General features: G+C 33.8%; 1 protein-coding gene across 11 annotated transcripts in view; it reads left to right on the top strand.

The window, feature by feature from the left end:
• Positions 1–20208, top strand: part of Stxbp5l (syntaxin binding protein 5L) — a 424978-nt gene that overhangs the window by 91940 nt on the left and 312830 nt on the right. The window lies entirely within an intron of this gene.

Genomic DNA, 20208 nt, shown 5'->3' with positions numbered 1-20208 from the left:
CTCATTACTTTTTCTCTAAATTTTTCCTGTTTTCTATTTCACTAATTTTTGGTTTGAACTTTTTTCTCTTACTTGCTTTGGGTTTCGTTTGACTTATTCTTTTAGTTTCTTACGGTAGAAACAGGTCATTAATTTGAGAACTTTCTTCTTTTTTAATGTGTACCTATAGTACTATAAATTTCCTCCTAATTGCTTTGGTGTCATCCCAGTTTTTCAAATTAAACTTTATTTTGAGATAATGTAAACTCACAACTAGTTGTAAGAAATAGTAGAGAAATCCCATGTACTCTTTCAAACAATTTCCTCATTTGTAATGTCTTATATAACTATAGTATAATATCACAACCAGAATATTGACATTGACACCATCAAGATACAGGACCTTTCTATCACAATAGGATTCATCATGTTGCCCATGTGATCTCTGTCCATCTAACTTCTTGCCCCATTATTTGACCCATAACAATCACTAATTAGTTCTTTTTTTTTTTTTTGTGCTGCTGGGGATTGAAACCAGGGCCTTGTGCTTGTAAGGCAAGAACTCTACCAAATGAGCTACATCCCCAGCCCTAATTTGTTCTTCATTTCAAATATTTTTCCACCTTGAGGATGTAATATGAGTAGAATGGCATAGTATGTAACCTTTGGGGTTGAGCTTTTTTTACTCTGCATAAATCTTTGAAGATTCATCCAAGTTGTTGGATATATTCTTCTCTTGAGATCCACAGGGGATTGGTCTTTGATCCCCCCAGGGATACCAAAATCTGCATATACTCAGGATTCTTATATCAAGTGGTATAATATTTGCATATAACCTACAGTCCTCCTGCATACTTTATCTCTAGATGACTTACAATATCTAGTGTATATAAATGCTAATCAAATAGTTGTTAATACTGTATTGTTCAAGTAATAACAAGAAAAAAAAAAGTCTTTGCATGTTCAATACATGTGCACTTTTTCCCCCAATATCTTTGATCCATGGTTGGTTGAATCTATGGATGCAGAACCCACTGACACAGGGTGTTGACTGTGTATTAGCAGTTCATTGCTTTTTGTTGTTATACTACAGTTTAACTGTTTACCTGTTGAAAGGTATTTGAGTTGTTTTTAGTTTCTGGTCATTATTACTAAAGCAGCTATGAATATATGTACATGTTTTCAAATGAATATAAATTTTCACTTCTCTGATATAAATGCCCAGGAGTAAAATAAATTGGGGATTGGGGAGATCATATGGTAGTTGCAAGTTGCATGTTTGTTTGTTTGTTTGTTTTACCCTTGTAAACTTTACTTACTTTTGGTAGAGCTGACACAAGTATACATCACAAGTTAAATTTAAAAAACATTGTTTTTACTTTTAAATGTCCATGTAGACTGTGTTTTTAGGCTATACTCCCCTGCCAGGTGTTTAAGATCAAGATGGCCAAAACTAACCTTGTTCCTATCTACTCTTAAGTATTAGCTGCTATTCCTCAGAGATCACTTTTGGAGACATGTGCAAAGCCTCCTGGCTCCTTTAGCTTTTCTCTACCAGTAGTGCCACTTGCCAGGATGGGTCAAGGTCTGGCTAACCTTATGTGGCTTCTCTTGGAAGCATCAGGGATATTTCTGCCTCCAGTGACCCTCTTCTTTGCAGAATGTGCACTGGTTGGCTTCCTTTTTGCTAGGGTCCTCTTGATCTCCCTGATCAGCAGATTGATTGACTCACCAGTTACAGGGCCCAGAGAGGTGTCCTATCTGCTGACCATAGAGGGTAAAAGCCAAAATGTTGACTGCTTTTTCCTTGGCCCTTTTACTTCCTTGACTTTTATCTCAAGTTTTTAGTTTTAAGCACCCAGGAAGCCAGTTTCTTTAAATCAGTCTTAATGAGCAAATAAAGGTTATAACTTCAATATCTATAAATTTACAGATACCCTTTTCATTTAATTGGGTTTAGTATTAGTACTGGAAGTCAGCATTATATACTATATGTCCTGTAGGTGATGGCTTATTATCTAAAATTTATCCAATTTTTTAAAAAGAATCACAGAGAATACTAAACTCTAAACTTCATTATAGACTATCTTATGGACTTTTTTTTATTAAAATATTTTTTATTTTTACAGACACATTTTGATTCATTATACACAAATGGGTTACAACTTATCATTTCTATGGTTGTACACAATGTAGATTCACATCATTCATGTAATTATACATATATATAGTGTAATACTGTCTGTTTCATTCTACTGTTGTTCCATCCCCACTCCCTCCCACCCCTTTTTCCTCTATGCCATCCAAAGTTCCTTCATTCTTCTCTTCGCCCCATCACCCCCCATCATTATATATTGTCATGCACTTATCAGAAGAAAACATTCGGCCTTTGGATTTTGGGGCTTGGCCTATTTCACATAGCATGATATTTTCCAACTTCACCCATTTATCAGCAAATGCCATGATTTTATTCTTCTTAATGGTTGAGTAATATTCCATTGTGTGTGTATATATATATATATATATATATATATATATATATATCACAGTTTTTTTATACATTCATCAATTGAAGGGCATCTAGGTTGTTCCACAGTCTAGCTATTGTGAATTGAGTTGCTATGAACATCTATGTGGTTGCATCACTTTAGTATGCTGATTTTAAGTCCTTTGGGTATAAACCGAGGAGTGGGATAGCTGGGTTAAATGGTTGATCCATTCCAGGCTTTCTGAGAAATCTCAATACTGCTTTCCAGAGTGGCTGCACCAATTGGCAACTCCACTAGCAATGTATGAGCATGCCTTTTTCCCCCCATCCACGCCAACGCTTACTATTGCTTTTTTTTATTAAAATATTTTTTAATATTTAAAAAAAATATTCTTGATAATAGCCATTCTAATTAGAGTTAGATGAAATCTTAGGGTGGTTTTAATTTGCATTTCTCTAATTACTAGAAATGATGAGCACTTTTTCATATATTTGTTTATCACCTCTATATCTTCTTCTGTGAAGTGTCTGCCCATTTCCTTATCCCACTTATTGATTGGGTTCTTTGTATTTTGGGTGTAAAGTTTTTTAAGTTCTTTATAAACTTTGGAGATGAGTGCTGTGTCTGAAGTGTGTGTGGAGAAGATTTTCTCCCACTCTGTAGTCTCTCTTTTCACATTATTGTTTCCTGTGCTGAGAAAAAACTTTTTAGTTTGAATCTATCCCATTTGTTGATTCTTGCTTTTATTTCTTGTGCTATGGAGGTCTTGTTAAGGAAGTCTGGTCCTAAGCCAACATGATAGAGATTCAGGCCTACTTTTTCTTCTATTTGTTGAAGGGTCTCAGGTCTAATGCATAGATCCTTGATCCATTTTGAGTTGAGTTTTGTATGAATTTCCAGTTTTGCCAGCACCATTTGTTGAAGAGACTATCTTTTCTCCATTGTATGTTTTTGGCACCTTTGTCTAGTACGAGGTAACAGTACTTATGAGAGTTTGTCTCTGTGTCTTCTATTCTGTACCATTGATCTACCTGTCTATTTTGGTGCCAATACCATGCCATTCTTGTTACTGTTGCTCTATAGTAGAGTTTAAGTTCTGCATTACTCTTCCTGCCCAGAATTGCTTTGGCTATTCTGGGTCTTTTGTTCTTCCAGATGAATTTCATGATTGCCTTTTCTGTTTCTATGAGAAATGTCATAGGGATTTTAATTGGAATTGTGTTAAATCTGTATAGCGCCTTTGTAAGTATGGCCATTTTGATAATATTAATTATGCCTATCCAAGAACATGGGAGATCTTTCCATCTTCTAAGGTCTTCCTCAATTTCTTTCTTCAGTGTTTTGTAGTTTTCATTGTAGAGATCTTTTACCTCTTTGGTTAGATTGATGCCCAAGTATTTTTTTTGAGGCTATTGCGAAAGGAGTTGTTTTCCTCATTTCCCTTTTAGATGTTTCACTGCTTATGTATAAAAATTCTTTAGATTTATGCGTGTTGATTTTATAACCTACTATTTTGCTGAATTCATTTATGAGATCTAGAAGTTTTCTAGTGGAGTTTTTTGGATCCTCTAGAGAATCATGTCATCAGCAAATAGTGACAGCTTGAGTTCCTCTTTTCCTATTTGTATCCCTTTAATTTCTTTAGTCTGTCTAATTGCTCTGGCTAGTATTTCAAGTACAATGTTGAATAAAACTGGTGAAAGAGGGCATCCCTGTCTTGTTCCTGTTTTTAAAGGAAATGCTTTCAGTTTTTCTCCATTAAGAATGATGTTGGCCGTTGGCTTAGCATAAATAGCCTTTACTATGTTCAGGAATGTTCCTACTATCCCTATTTTTTCTAGTGTTTTGAGCATGAAGGGGTGTTGTATTCTGTCAAACACTTTTTCTGCGTCAATTGAAATAACCATATGATTCTTATCCTTAAGTCTATTGACATGATGGATTATGTTGATTGATTTACGGATGTTGAACCAACCTTGCACTTCTGGGATGAATCCCACTTGATTGAGGTGGACTATCTTCTTAATATGTTTTTGGATACAGTTTGGCAGTATTTGTTAAGGATCTTTGTGCCTATATTTATCAAAGATATTTGTCTAAAATTTTCTTTCCTTGATGTGTCTTTTCCTGGTTTGGGTATGAGGGTGATATTAGCTTCATAGAATGACTTTGGTAGGGTTCCCCCCTTTTCTATTTCCTGGAATACTTTAAGAAGTATTGGAATGAGTTCTTCTTTGAAGGTCTTGTAGAACTTGGCTGAGAATCCATCTGGTCCTGGACTTTTTTTGGATGGTAGGCCTTTGATGACTTCTTCTATTTCATCGCTTGAAATTGATGTGTTTAAATTGTGTATATCCCTCTGGTTCAGTTTGGGAGGAGCATGTCTCTAGAAATTTGTTGATGTCTTCAGAATTTTCTGTTTTGTTGGAATACAGATTTTCAAATTAGCTTCTCATTATGTTATGTATCTCAGTGGTGTCTGTTGTGATATTTCCTTTTTCAACACAAATTTTAGTAATTTGAGTTTTCTCACTCCTTCTCTTTGTTAAAGTGTAGCTAAGGGTTTGTCTATTTTGTTTACTTTTTCAAAGAACCAACTTTTTGTTTTGTCAATTTTTTGAATTGTTTCTTTTGTTTCAATTTCATTGATTTCAGCTCTGATTTTAATTATTTCCTGTCTTCTTCTACTTTTGGTGTTGTTCTGTTCTTTTTATAGGGTATTGAGCTTTAATGTTAGGTCATTTAGTTGTTGACTTTTTATTCTTTTCTTGAATGTGCTCCGTGCAATGAATTTTCCTCTTAGTACTGCTTTCATAGTGTCCCAGAGATTTTGATATGTTGTATCATCATTCTCATTTACCTCTAAGAAATTTTTTATATCCTACCTGGTGTTTTCTGTTATCCATGTTTTATTCAATAGCATATTATTTAGTCTCCAGGTGTTGGAGTAATTTCTGTTTTTTATTTTGTCATTGATTTCTAATTTCATTCCATTATGATCTGATAGGCAGTATCTCTATTTTTTTGGATTTACTAAGGGCTGTTTTCGAGAAGGATCCATGTGCTGCTGAGAAGAAAGTGAATTATTTTCACTGGTTTGCTGGTTGATGGATGGAATATTCTACATATGTCTGTTAAGTCTAGGTTATTGATTGTGTTACTGAGTTCTATGGTTTCTTTGTTTAGTTTTTGTTTAGAAGATTTATCCAGTGGTGACAGTGGTGTGTTAAAGTCACCCAGGATTATTATGTTGTGGTCTGTTTGATACCTGGAATTGAGAAGGATTTGTTTGTACATGGATGTGCTGTTGTTTGGGACATAAATATTTATGATTGTTATGTCTTCCTGATTAATGGTTTCCTTAAGTAGTATGAAATGTTCTTCTTTATCTCTTCTGACTGACTTTGGCTTGAAGTCCACTTTATCTGATATAAGGATGGAAACCCCCACTTTTTTACTGAGTTTGTGTGTGTGGTAGTTTTTTTCCCATCCTTTCACATTTAGTCTGTGGATGTCTTTTTCTGTGAGATGAGTCTCTTGAAGGCAGCATATTGTTGGTTCTTTCTTTTTAATGCATTCTGCCAGTCTATGTCTTTTGATTAATGAGTTTAGGCCATTAATATTCAGGGTTATTTTTGAGACATGATTTGTATTCCCAGTCATTTGGGCTTATTTTTGGTTTTTAACTTGACTTGGTTTCTCCTTTGAATGGATTTTCCTTTAGGGTAGTTCCTCCCTTTAGTGACCTACATTGTCGTTTTTCATTTCCTCTTCATGGAATATTTTGTTGAGAATGTTCTATAGTGCAAGCTTTCTATTTGTAAATGAACAAGAAGCAGCAGAAAGGAAACAGCTGCTCACTGAGGTTTAGCCAGACACATAAATAAAAACAACAACAATAACATCAAAAACAAAGGAAACCACAAAAGAAGTTGAATCATACCTATATTGATCATTATGCTCAGGTGTTCTTGATGCCTTCCTGAAGGCTAGGCCGTCATCCCTTCTCAGGTGGTCCTCCCTTAGTGTCCAACCTCACATTGGAGGTGTGATTCAGTTTCCCAAGAAGAGAGTCCCGTAGATTTCCTCTGTTCTTTGGGTTGTCAATTAGCTGAGAATATCAGTCACAGTTCTTCCTCGTCAGTGCTCACTGGCCAAAGAAAAGATGGCTGAGGGAGGGAGAAACTAGGGAATGAAGTAGAATGGTCTTGGGAACCTCCCCCCACCTACCCATCCCCACTGGGTGAGCACTGACAAGCCTCCCTTGAGTCCTGACAACTTCATGGAATTAGCCCAGACTGAGCTGCTGCTACCCCCTGTTTCTACTGTTGGAGTTCAGGAAACTCTTAGGAGCCATTGGGAAACCTCCAATCTGGGAAGGCCAATGTTCCTGGAGAGCAACCCAAAATTTGTTATGGACTTTTCAGGATCTTTTCCTACTCAGTACTGCTTGCAAATGACTGAACAGTCTTAAGGCAAGTAGGAAATTTTTATTCAGTAACCGAAGAATGGAGAAGGGGAGCTCATGCTCTAAAGGCACCTTCTCCCCAAGCTGGTCTGGCATCTTGGTTTTTATTAGAACTGTTTTATGAAGGAGATGGTGTAGAGTATTAAAGCTGTCTCTGTAAGGGATTGACAGCTGGTAGTTAAGAGTGGTTGTAGGCACCAAGCCTTGATTTCTATAGTCAAGCAGCCCCTACTAATAAGCAGAAGAAAGGGGGAGGGGTTCTCCTGCTGACAGCTGAATCATACGGATATATATTTTTAGTTTTTTGAGCAATCTCCATTCTGTTTGTAATTAACATTCCTACCAGCAGTATATAGGAGTTCCTTGTTATCCACACCTTCACCAGCATTTGTTATTTTCTTTTAATTTTTTGATAGTAGCTCTCCTAACTCAGATGAGATGGTATTTTGTTGTAATTTTGATTTGTATTTCTCTGATGGTTAATGATTTTGAGCATTTTTCATATATTTGTTGACCATTTGTATTTTCATCTTTTAAGACATGTTCATACAGATCACTTCCCCACTTTTAAAAATTGGATTAAAATTGTTTATTTTTCTTAAGTATCTTAATTTCTTTATATTTTCCAGATATTAATCTTTTATCAGATGAATAGTTGGCAAATATTTTCTCCCATTCTGTAGGTTGTCTTGATTTTTTCCTTTGTTGTTTAGAAGTATCTTAGATATAATCCCATTTGTCTAGTTTTGCATTAGTTTCCTGTGTTTTTGAGGTCAAATCAAAAAAATCATTGCCTATAATAATGTGATGAAGTGTTTCTTTTTTTTTTTTTTTTTTTTTTGCGGTACTGGGGATCGAACTCAGGGCCTTGTGTTTGCAAGGCGAGCACTCTACCAGCTGAGCTGTCTCCCCACCCCTGAAGTGTTTCTTTATATTTTCTTCAAGTAGTTTTATAACTTCAGATCTTAACATTTAGATCTTCCATCCATTTTGGGTTAAGTGATAGGAGTGTTAATCTTCTGCATTTGGATATCTATTTTTCTGGTAAAACTTATTGAAGAGACTGTCCTTTCTCCAATGTTTGATTTTTGTGCCATTGTCCAGAATCAATTGACTGTAGATACATGGGATAATTTCTGGAATCTATACTCTGTTCTATTGGTGTTTCAGTTTTTATGTAAGTACCATGCTGTTTTGATTACTATCTGTAATATGTCTTGAAATAAGGTATTGTGACAACTCCATCATTGTTATTTTTGCTTGAGATTTTAGAATTGTTTATTTTCTTGTGTAGAATACTATTGGTATTTCAATAGGGATTACAGTGAATCTATAAATTACTTTGGGTACAGTGGACATTTAAAAATATTAATTTTTCTAGTTCATGAATATGGAGTCTTTTCTTTTTTTGTATTTTTTTCAAATTTATCTCATCAATGTTTTGTCATTTTATTGTTGATGTCTTTTTTTTCCTTGGTTAAATTTATTCCCAGGTATTTTGTATTTTCATAGGTATTGTGAATAGAATTATTTCATGATTGCTTTTTTAGCAAGTTTGATAATGATGTATAAAAATGCAACTGGTATTTGCATTTTGAGTGTGCATTTTGTATTCAGTTATCAGTTTTGATAGTCTTGGTGGTTTCTTTAGGCTTTTATATGTATGGAGTTATATTGGCTGCAAACAGGCAAAATTTGACTTTCTATTTGTATGTCTCTCATTTCTTTCTTATCTGTAATATTTCTGGATAGATGATATGATACTTTGTTGAATAAGAGCAGTTGAGTGTGGAATTCTTTCCTCATTCCAGATCTCAGAGGAAATTGTTTATTTCCCCCAAAAGTTATAATAAGAATATGTATTTTCATATTATAACCTTTATTTTATTGAGGTATGATACTTATATCCTTATTTTGTTTAGGGTTTTTATCATGAAGACTTGTTGAATTTTTTTTTTGTGTGGTGCTAGGGATTGAACCCAGGGCCTTGTGCTTGTGAGACAGGCAGTCTACCAACTGAGCTATATCCCCAGCCCAACATGTTGAATTTTATCAGATGCTTTTTTCTGAATCTATTGAAATGATGAAGTGATTTTATCCTTAATTCTGTTGATATGTTGATTGAGTTGTATATGTTGAATTTTCTTGCCATCCCTGGTTTCTGCTATTGGATCATAGTGAATGAACTTTTTGATTATTGATGAATTTAGTTTGCTAGTATTTTGTTAAGAATTTTTACATCTGTATTCACCAGGTATTTGGTCTATAATTTTCCTCCTTTGTGTGTGTTCTTGTTTGATTTTGATATCATGGTAATCCTGGTCTCATAGATTGAGTTTGGAGGGGTTCCCTCTGTTTCAGTTCTTTGGAATAGTTTGAGAAGTATTGGCATTTCTTCTTTATAAGTTTGGTAAAATTCATCAGTGAAGCCATCTGGTCCTGGGCTTTTCTTTGGTGGGAATCTTTTTATTAATGATTTGACCTCATTACTTGTTACTGTTTTTGTATAACCTCATGGTTCAATTTTGGTAGGTTGCATCCAGGAGCACATTAATTTCTTCAAGGTTTTCCAATTTGTTAATAAGTTTCTAATAATCCTTTGTATTTCTGTAGGATCAGTTGTAATGTCTCCTTTTTTGTTTCTGATTTTATTTACTTGGGTTATCTCTCTTTTTCTTGGTTAGCTTAATTAATGGTTTGTTGATTTTGTTTATCTTTTTAAAAAATAAACTATTCATTTCATTGAACTTTTATTTTTTAAAAATTCTGTATTTCATTTATTTCTACTCTCATCTTTGTTGTTTCTATCATTTTACTAATTTCTGGTTTGGATTGCTCTTGCTTTCTAGGTTCTTGGGATATATTGTTAGGTTGTTTATTTGAAAATTTTTTATAATGTAGGTGCTTATTATTATAAACTTACCTCTCAGAACTGTTTATGCTACATTTCATTAGGTTTAGTATATTATGTTACCATTTTCATTTGTTTTGAGAATTAAAAAAATTTTTCCTTTTGATTTTTTTCAATGATCTACTTGTTTAAAACTATGTTGTTCATTCTTCATGTATTTGTATGTTTTCCACAATTTTCTTTGTTATAATTGTAGTTTTATTACATTGTGGGAAAAAATATAGGTTATGATTTATTTTTAAAATTTTTCTTAAACTTGTAATGATATGTTTTGTTCTAGAGAACATTGAATATGCTGAGAAAAAGAATGTGTACTAAATAACTATTGGATAAAATTTTCTTTAAATATTTGCTAGGTTCATTCAGTTTATAGTATAGTTTAAGTATGATGTTTCTTTGTTGACTTTTTTTTATATAGATGTGCTACTGATCAAAGTTGAGTGTGGAAGTCTCCCACTACTGTATTAGTGCTGCACTCTCTTTATATCTAATAGTGTTGTATTATAAAATCTGGACCTCTGATGTTAGGTGTGTATGCATTTTAAATTGCTATATCTTCTTATCAAATTGATCCTTTAATCTTTATTCAGAAACTTTTTTTGTGTCTTTATAATTTTTGTATTACTTTCTTATGAGCAGCATTATTGAGTTTTGCTTTTTAAAATTAGCCAGTATGTATCATTTTTTCTTTTTCAATTAATTCCTTTTAGGTATAAATGGCAGAATTCATTTTGATATAATTATACAAGCATGGAATATGTCTTATTCTAGTTAGAGTCTCATTCCTAGGGATGTGCATGGTGGTGGAATTCACTGTGTTGTTTTCATATATGTACATGGGAAAAACTATGTCAGTTTCATTTCACTGTCTTTCCTTTTTTTATCCCCCTTCCTTTCCCTCAATTCTTTATTGTCTAATCTTCTACACTTCTCTTCTCCTCCTCCTCCCCACTTACTGTGGATTAACTTCCACTCTCAGAAATATTTGACCTTTGGTTTTTTTGGGACTAACTCATTTTACTGAATATGATATTCTCCAGTTCCATCCATTAACTGGCAAATGCCATAATTTAATCTTTTTATGGCTTAGTAATACTCCATTGTGTATATATACCACATTTTCTTTATCCATTCATCTATGAAAGGGCACCTGGTTGGTTCCATACCTTAGCTGTTGTGTGAATTGAGCTGCTATAAACATTGATGTGAGTGTGTCGCTGTAGTATGTTGATTTTAAATACTTTGAATATATACCAAGGAGTGGGATAACTGAGTCAAATAGTGGTTTCAATCCAGGTTTTTTGAGGAATCTCTGTACATCTTTACGGAGTGGTTGCACCAATTTGCAGTCCCACAAGTGATATGTGAGTGTACCTTTTCCCCTACATCCTCACCAACATTTATTTTTACTTGTATTTTTGATAATTGCCCTTCTGATTGGGATCAGATGAACTCTCAGTGTTGTTTTTAATTTGCATTCCTTTAATTGCTAGAGATGTTGAATTTTTTTTCGTATATTTTTGTCTGTTCATATTTCTTATGTGAAGTACCTATTCAGTTCCTTTGCCCATTTATTGACTGGATTATTTGGTTTTCTTTTGGTGTTAAGTTTATTTCTTTACATATCCTGGAAATTAATGCTCTCAGGAGCTGGTGGCAAAGATTTTGTCCCATTCCATAGGCTTTCCGTTCACACTCTTCATTGTTTCCTTTGCTGCGAAGAAGCATTTTAGTTTGATGTCATCCCATTTATTTTACTTGGTGTGCTTTATAGGTCTTATTAAGGAAGTCAGTTCCTTTGCTGATATTTTGGAGTGTTGGACCTACCTTTTTTTTGTTCTAGTATGTGCAGGGTCTCCGGTCTAATACTTAAGTCCTTGATTTACTTCGAACAGAGTTTTGTACAGGGTGAGAGGTAGGGGTTAAATTTCATTCTACTACATGTGGATTTCCACCATTTGTTGAAGAGGCTCTTTTATTTAATGTATATTATTGGTACATATGTCTAGTATGAGCTAACTGTATTTTGTGGTTTTTGTCTCTGTGTCTTCTGTTTTGTTGATCTTCTTGCCTGTTTTGGTACCAATACTATGCTGTTTTTGTTATTATAGCTTTAATCTATAGTATAATTTTTGGGTTTGGCATTGTAATGTCTTCTGCCTTTTTTTTTTTTTTTTCCTTCCTGCTAAGGATTGCTTTGGCTCTTCTGAGCTTCTTGTTTTTCCAGATGGATTTCATGAGTGTTTTTTCTGTTTCCATGAAGAACGTTATGGAAATTTTGATGGGAATTGCATTGAATCCATACAACACTTTTGGTAGTATGGCCATTTTGACAATATTAATTCTGCCTATCCAAGAATATGGGAGGTCTTTCCATCTCAGTTTCTTTCTTTAGTGTTCTGTACTTTTCACTGTAGAGGTCTTTCACATCTTTTGTTAGACTGACTACTGTTTTTTTTTTTTTTTTTTTTTTGAGACTATTGAGAATGGAATAGTTTTCCTAATTTCTCTTTCAGCTGACTCGATAATGGAGTATAGGAATGAAATTGATTTATGAGTGTTCATTTTGTGTCCTGTTACTTTGCTGAATTCACTTCTGATTTCTAGAAGTTTTCTGGTAGAAGTTTTTGGGCTTTCTAAATATAGGAAGATATAGATGTAGTTTTATATCTTCATTTCCTATTGGTATTCCTTTTGTTTCACTCTTTTGCCTAATTGCTTTGGCTAGAGATTCAAGGACTATATTGAATAAAAATGAAGAAAATGGGCATCTGTCTTGTTTCTGTTTTTAGAGGAAAAGCTTTCAGTTTTTCTCCATTTAGAATGATGTTCTCCTTGGGTTTAACATATACAGCTTTTACAGTGTTGAGGTATGATCCTTTTATTCCTGTTTTCTCTAGTGTTTTAATCATGAATGTTGTGTTTTGTCAATGTTTTATCTGCATCTATTGAGATTATCATGTGCTTCTTGTCAGTAGATGTGGTGAATTACATTTATTGATTTCCTTATGTTGAACCACCCTTGAATCCCTGGGATTAAACCCACTTGTTCATGGTGCACTATCTTTTTAATATGTTTCTGTAAGTAGTTTGCTAGTATTTTATTGAGAATTTTGCATCTGTGTGTATCAAGGATATTTGGTCTAAAGTTTTTTTTTTATGTGTCTTTGGTTTTGGTATCAGGATGATATTACTGCCATAGAATGAGCTTCAATGGGTTCCTTCCTCTTTTATTTCATGGAATAATTGAATGAGAATTTGTCTTAGTTCTTCATTAAAGGTTTGTTAGAACTCAGCTGAGAATCCATCTGGTCTTGGGCTTTTCTTTGTTGGTAGACTTTTTTTTTTTTTTTTAGAATTTCAGCTTTCTTAATTTTTTTTTAAAACTTTATTTAGTTTTGTATGTGGTGCTGAGGATTGAACCCAGTACCTCATGCATTCTAGGCAAGTGCTTCACCACTGAGCCACAATCCCAGCCTCACATTGGTAGGCTCTTGATTACTTCATCAATCTTATTACTTGAAATTGATCTGTTTAAATTTTTCTATATCTTTCTGGTTCAATTTGGGTAGGTTTTATGTCTGTAGGAATTTATCCATGTCTTTAAGGTTTTCTAGCTTATTGGAGTGTAGACTTTCAAAGTAGCTTCTGATTATCTCTGTATTTCAGTGGTGTCTGTGGTGATATCTCCATTTTCACTGCAGATTTTAGTAACTTAAATTTTTTCCCTTTTTCTTGATTGGCTTGGCTAAGGGTTTATCAATTTTCTTTCTTCAAAGAACCAACTTTTTGATTTGTTGATTTTTTTCCCCCTTATGTATTGCTGTTGCAGTACTCTAACATGCAGGTTGAATAGGGCTGAAATTGAAGTTGCTTTTCAGAGAAAGTTTCAAGAATGAATTTTTTTTTTTTTTGGCTTTGAGCTTTTTATTTTTTTTATTGTAAACAAATGGGATACATCTTGTTTCTCTGTTTGTACATGGAGTAAAGGCATCCCATTTATGTAATCATACATTTACATAGGATAATGTTGTTCGATTTATTGTTATTTTTTCCCTTCCCCCACCCCTCCCACCCCTCTTTTCCCTCTATACAGTCCTTCCTTCCTCCATTCTTGCCCCCCTCCCTAACCCTAACCCTACCCTAACACTAACCCCTACCACCCCCCATTATGTGTCATCATCTGCTTATCAGAGAGATCATTCGTCCTTTAGTTTTTTGAGATTGGCTTATCTTACTTAACATGATATTCTCCAGTTTCATCCGTTTGCCTGCAAATGCCATAATTTTATCATTCTTTATGGCTGAGTAATATTCCATTGTGTGTATATATACCTATATATATCTATATCTATATATATATCTATATATATCACAGTTTCTTTATTCATTCATCAGTTGAAGGGCATCTAGGTTGGTTCCACAATCTGGCTATGGTGAATTGAGCAGCTATGAACATTGATGTGGCTGTATCTCTGTAGTATGCTGATTTTAAGTCCTTTGGGTATAGGCTGAGGAATGGGATAGCTGGGTCAAATGGTGGTTCCATTCCAAGTTTTCTAAGGAATCTCCACACTGCTTTCCAGAGTGGCTGTACTAATTTGCAACCCCACCAGCAATGTATGAGTGTACCTTTCTCCCCACATCCTCGCCAACACCTGTTGTTGCTTGTATTCTTGATAATCGCCATTCTAATTGGGGTGAGATGGAATCTTAGGGTAATTTTGATGTGCATTTCTCTTATTACTAGAGATGTGGAACATTTTTTCATATATTTGTTGATTGCTTGTAGATCTTCTGTGAAGTGTCTGTTCATTTCCTTAGCCCATTTGTTGATTGGATTATTTGTATTCTTGGTGTAGAGTTTTTTGACTTCTTTACATCTTTTCTAATGTCAATTTCATTGATTTCAGTTCTGATTTTAATTATTTTGTGTCTTCTGATTTTGGTGCTGGTTTGTATTTCTTATTTCTAGGACTTTGAGAGAATGTTAGATTATTTATTGTTATCTTTCTAGTTTGTTAATGTGTGAGCTCAGTGCTATGAATTCTGTAATATCCCAGAGATTTTGATATGTTGTATTATTATTCTTATTTACCTCTAAGAATTTTCTAATTTCATCTGTTATTCATTCATAGTAAATTTTTTAATCTCCAGGTGATACAGTCATTTTTGTTTTTATATTATCATTGACTTCTAATTTCATTGCTTATGATCAGATATAATGCAAGGTATTACCTCTGTTTTTGTATTTGTTAAGAGTTGCTTTATGTCCTAAAATATGGTCCCTCTTGGAAAGTGTTCCAATTACAGCTGAGAAGAAAGTGTGTTTAGTCACTGATGGATGGAATATTCTGTATATCTCTGGTAGACTAAATGTTTAATTGTGTTTTTTAGTTATGTGGCTTCTTAGTTTTTGTTTGGATGATCTGTCTAGTAATGAAAGAGGCATGTTAAAGTTATGCAGTATTATTGTGTTGTGGTCAGTCATTCTTGAAAACTGAAGGGTTTGATATATGTAGATGCTTCATTGGGACATAGATACTTATGACTGTTAATTTTTTCTATTATATGACTCCCTAAGCAGAATGAAATGGTCTTCTTTATCTGTTCTGATTATCTTGGCTTAAAGTCAACTTTGTCATATATGAGAATAGAAATCCCTGCTTGTTTATGAGATCCATTCTGTAAATATTTTTGCCCATGAGGTGAGTCTCTTGGAGACAGCATATTATTAGGTCTTGTTTTTTGATCCAATCTGCCAGCCCATGTCTTTTGATTGATGAGTTGAGTCCCTTAATATTCAGTATTATTATTATCGAGAGATGAGTTTTATTTATTGTCATTTTGACTTATTTGTAGTTTTTAAGTTGAATTAGATTCTCCTTTGATATGTTATTCTTCTAGTTTAGTTTCATCCTTTGCTGGTTTTCACTTGTATTCTTCATTTCTTCTTCATTTCTTCTTCATGAAATAGTTTGAGTATGTTTTGTAGTGCCTACTTTCTAGTTGTGAATTCTTTTAACTTTTGTTTAGTGTGGAAGGTTTTTTTTACCTCATCTTCAAACTGGAAGCTTAATTTTGTGGGATACAGTATTCTTGATTTGCATCCATTTTCTTTCAGAGCTTCGTGTATATTATTCCAAGACCTCCTGGCTTTTGGGTTTTGAGTGGAATCAGCTAAGATTTGGATTGGTTTACCTCTAAATGTGACCAGTTGTTTTTCTTTAGCTGCTTTTAAGTTTGTATCCTTATTCTGTATGTTAGGCATTTTCATATTAATGTGCCTAGGAGTGGGTCTATTGTAATTTTGTATATTTGGAGTCCTGCATGCTTCCCGTATTTAATTTTCTACTTCATTCACAGGAAACTTACAGGATCACCAAAAGCACATAGAAGCTGTACTGCTTCAGATCAATTCAGATAGATAGGTAGACTAACGAATAATATGAAAAAGCAAGGGAACAAACCAACCCAAAGAAAGAAAGATGACTCAATAGCAGATTCTACTGAGGAAAGGTCAGAGGAAATATCAGAGTAGGAATTTAGAAAGTCTGTAGTTAAACTGATCTATAAGATAAAAGATGATGTAAGGAGTGAAATCAGAAACAATATACAAGATGTGAAAGCTCACTTCAATAAGGAAATAGAAATTCTGAAGAAAAATCAAGTGGAAATTCATGAAATGAAGGAGTCCATAAATCAGAAATTCAATGGAAAGTATCACCAATAGACTAGACCACTTGGAAGATAGATTTTTGGGCAACAAAGACAAAGTACAATCTTGAAAATAAAGTCAATCATGGAGAAAAGATGTTAATAGACCATAAGCAGAAATTTTAAGAAATATGGGATATCATTAAGAGGCCAAACCTAAGATTCATAGGATAGATGAAAGTATGGAGATACAAATTCACACAATCTTTTCAAATAATAACAAAAATTTTCCTAGTATTTATCTTTCAATTGGGGAAATTTAGTCCTTAAATTTTCAAGGTTGTTTCTTTTATATGAATACTTTATAGATGTACATAAAGGTGAAATTCACTGTGATATATTCATATATGTACATAGCATAATTTTGTCAATTTCATTTCACCATTACTCTCTTTTCCCATCCCTCCTCCCACCCCATCAGTCCCCTTGCTCTGCTCCACTGATTTCCTATTTTTGTGGGATTCCCTGCCCCCATCTTCCAGTTATTTTGGTCTAACTTCCACATAGGAGAGGTAACATTTGATCTTTGACTTTCTGAGTCTGTCTTATTTTACTTAGCATGGTTTTCTCCAGTTTAATTATACACACACACACACACAGACTAGTTGGGTCACTTTCATTCCACTGTTCCTCCCATTCCCTGTCCTTCCTCCTTCCCCATTAAACTCCTTCCTCTAATTCACTGATCTCTTCTATTTTCATGAAATTTCTCCCACAATTTTTTTCCTTATTTTACTCTAGTTTTCACATATGAGAGAAAACATTTGACCCTTGACTTCCCGATTCTGACTTATTTCACTTGGCATATGTTCTCCAGTTGCATTCATGTAGCAGCAAATGCCATAATTTCATTCTATTTATGTCTAGGTAAAATGCCATGTTTTCTTTATCTATTCATCTATTGATGGGCATATGGGCTGGTTCCATAACTTGGCTATTGTGAATTATGCTGCCATAAACGTAGATGTGGCTATATTACTACAGTATGCTGGTTTTTGTTCTTTGGATAAATACTGAGGAGTAGGAGAGATGGGTGATATAGTGATTCTATTTGTAGTTTTTTGAGGAGTCTCTATATTGCTTTCCAAAGTGTTTGTACTAACTTACAGTACCACCAACAATGTATGAGTGTATGTTTTTCCCCATGTTCTTGCCAATACATATTATTTTTTATTATTGGTAATTTCCATTCTGACTGGACTGAGATGAAATCTCAGTGTAGTTTTAATTTTTATTTCCATGATAACTAGATATGTTGAAAATTTTTTCATATATTTGTTGGCTATGTGTGTATCTTCTTTTGAGAAATGTCTGCTTTGTTGTTTTTCCCATTTAATTTTTTATTAGAGCATTATAATTATATGTAAAAATTTGGTTCATTTTGACAAAATCATACATGCATGGAATTTGATTTATTCCATTTTAGTCCTTGGTGTTCCCCACTTCTCTCCCTTCCTCTCTCCCCCTGCTCTATTCTGCTGAAATTCCTTTTATACATTTGTTTATTTTTCACTAGCACTTTCTACATATACAAAAAGTGAAATTTACTGAGGTATATTTATATATGCACATAGTGTGATACTGTTAAATTCTTTCTGCATTTCCTTTCTCTTCCCATCCCTCTTCCCTTCCTCTTATCTCCTACTCCACTGATCTTCCCTATAATCTTATGATAGCTACACCTCTTGCCCCCTTATTTCACTCTAGTCTCTGTATATGCCAAAAAACATTTGAACTTTGATTTTTCTGTCTTATTTCACTTAGGATGTTGCTTTTCATTTCCATCAATTTTACTGGGAAATGCCACAATTTCATTCTTTTTTTAAAAATTTTATTGTTTTATTTTGATTCATTGTACTCACATGGGGTACAACTTTCTTTTCTCTGATTGTACACAAAGTAGAGTCACACCTTTTGTGTAATCATATATGCACATAGTGTAATCACGTTTGTCTCATTCTATTTTTCACTCCTTGGCCTATACCCAAAGGACTTAAAATCAGCATACTACAGTGATGCAGCTACATAAATTCATTCGTTATGGCTAAGTAAAATTACATTGTGTGTGTGTGTGTGTGTGTGTGTGTGTAACTTTTTCTTAATCCATCTATTGAAGGGCAATTGGACTGGTTCCATAATTTGGCTATCGTGATGTGGCTGTATCACTATAGGATGATGATTTTATTTCTTTTGGGTATATACCAATGAGTGGGATAGCTGGGTAATATGATGATTCTTTTCCTATATTTTTGAGGAATATCCAATACTGCTTTCCAGAGCAGGTATAATAATTGGTAGTCCCACCAAAAATGTTTGAGTGTACCTATTCCCCCACATCCTTCCCAGCATTTATTTTTATTGGTATTTTTGATAATTATCATTCTGACTGGAGTGAAATAAAATCTCAATGTAGTTTTGATTTGCATTTCCCTGACTGCTAGAGATATTGCACATTTGGGATTTTATAATTTTCATTATAGAGACCTTTTACCTTCTTGGTTATTTCCAAGTATTTTATTTTTTTGAAGTTATTTGAATGGGATAATTCTGATTTCTTAGCATAATCACTGTTGGAATATAGGAAAGCTATTGATTTATAAATGTTGATCATGTATCCTGGTGCTTTGCTATGTTTGTTTATGACCTCTAGAAGTCTTCTGCTGGAGTTTTGCACATGTGTGTGTGCTTTCTAGACTGAGGAGCATGTCATTGGCAATTAATTTGACTTTACCCCCCTATTTGTACCCCTTTAATTTCCCTCACTTATCTGTTTACTCTGGCTAGAGTTTGAGTAACTCTGTTGAATAGAAGTGGTGAGAATGGACATTCTTGTCTTTTTCTGATTTTAGAGGAAATGCTTTTGGTTAGTATGATGTTGACTTTTGGTTTGTCATAAATGACTTTTATGATGTTGAGGCAAGTTTCTTTGATCCCCAGCATCTTTAACATGAAAGAGTGTTGGATTTTATCAAAGGACTTTTCTGTATCTATTGAGATAATTAATGTGATTCTTGTCCTTAATTCTGTTTATGTGGTCAGTTACATGCATTGTTTTGCATGTTGAATCAAACTCGCATCCCTGGAATGAAACCCAATTGATTATTGATTATGGTTTACTGTCTTCTTGCTTTTGAATATGGCTTGCCAGTATTTTATTAAGTAATTTTTATATCTTTATTCATCAGGGATATGATGTATAATTGTCCCTCTGTGATGTATCTTTGTCTGATTATATGGGCTTAATGGAATACATTTGAGAGTGTTCCCTCCCTTTCATTTTCATGGAATAATATGATAAAGACTGGTGTTAATTCTTCTAAAGGTCTGATAGAACTCAGCTGAAAATCCATCCAGTTGTGGGCTTCTCTTTGTTGGAAGACTTTTAATTGGTGTTTCAATTTCATTTCTTGATATTGGTCTCTTCAGGTCTATTTTTAAAAATTTCCTGGTTCAGTTTGGCAGATCAAAGAAATTTGCCTATGTCTTCCAGATTTTTCAGTTTAATGGAGTAAATATTTTCAAAATAGTTTTCAATGAGCCTCTGAATTTCAGAAGTGTCTGTGATGATTTATCCTTTTTTATTTCTTATTTTATAGATTTGGGTGTTCTCTCTCCTTTTTTTGGTTAGTTTTACTTATGATTTA

Source organism: Sciurus carolinensis, chromosome 9 (assembly GCF_902686445.1).
Source record: "Sciurus carolinensis chromosome 9, mSciCar1.2, whole genome shotgun sequence".
NCBI classification, from domain to species: Eukaryota; Metazoa; Chordata; class Mammalia; order Rodentia; family Sciuridae; genus Sciurus; species Sciurus carolinensis.
The sequence above is the reverse complement of the archived record's forward strand: the minus strand, read 5'-3'. Positions and strand labels throughout refer to the sequence as shown.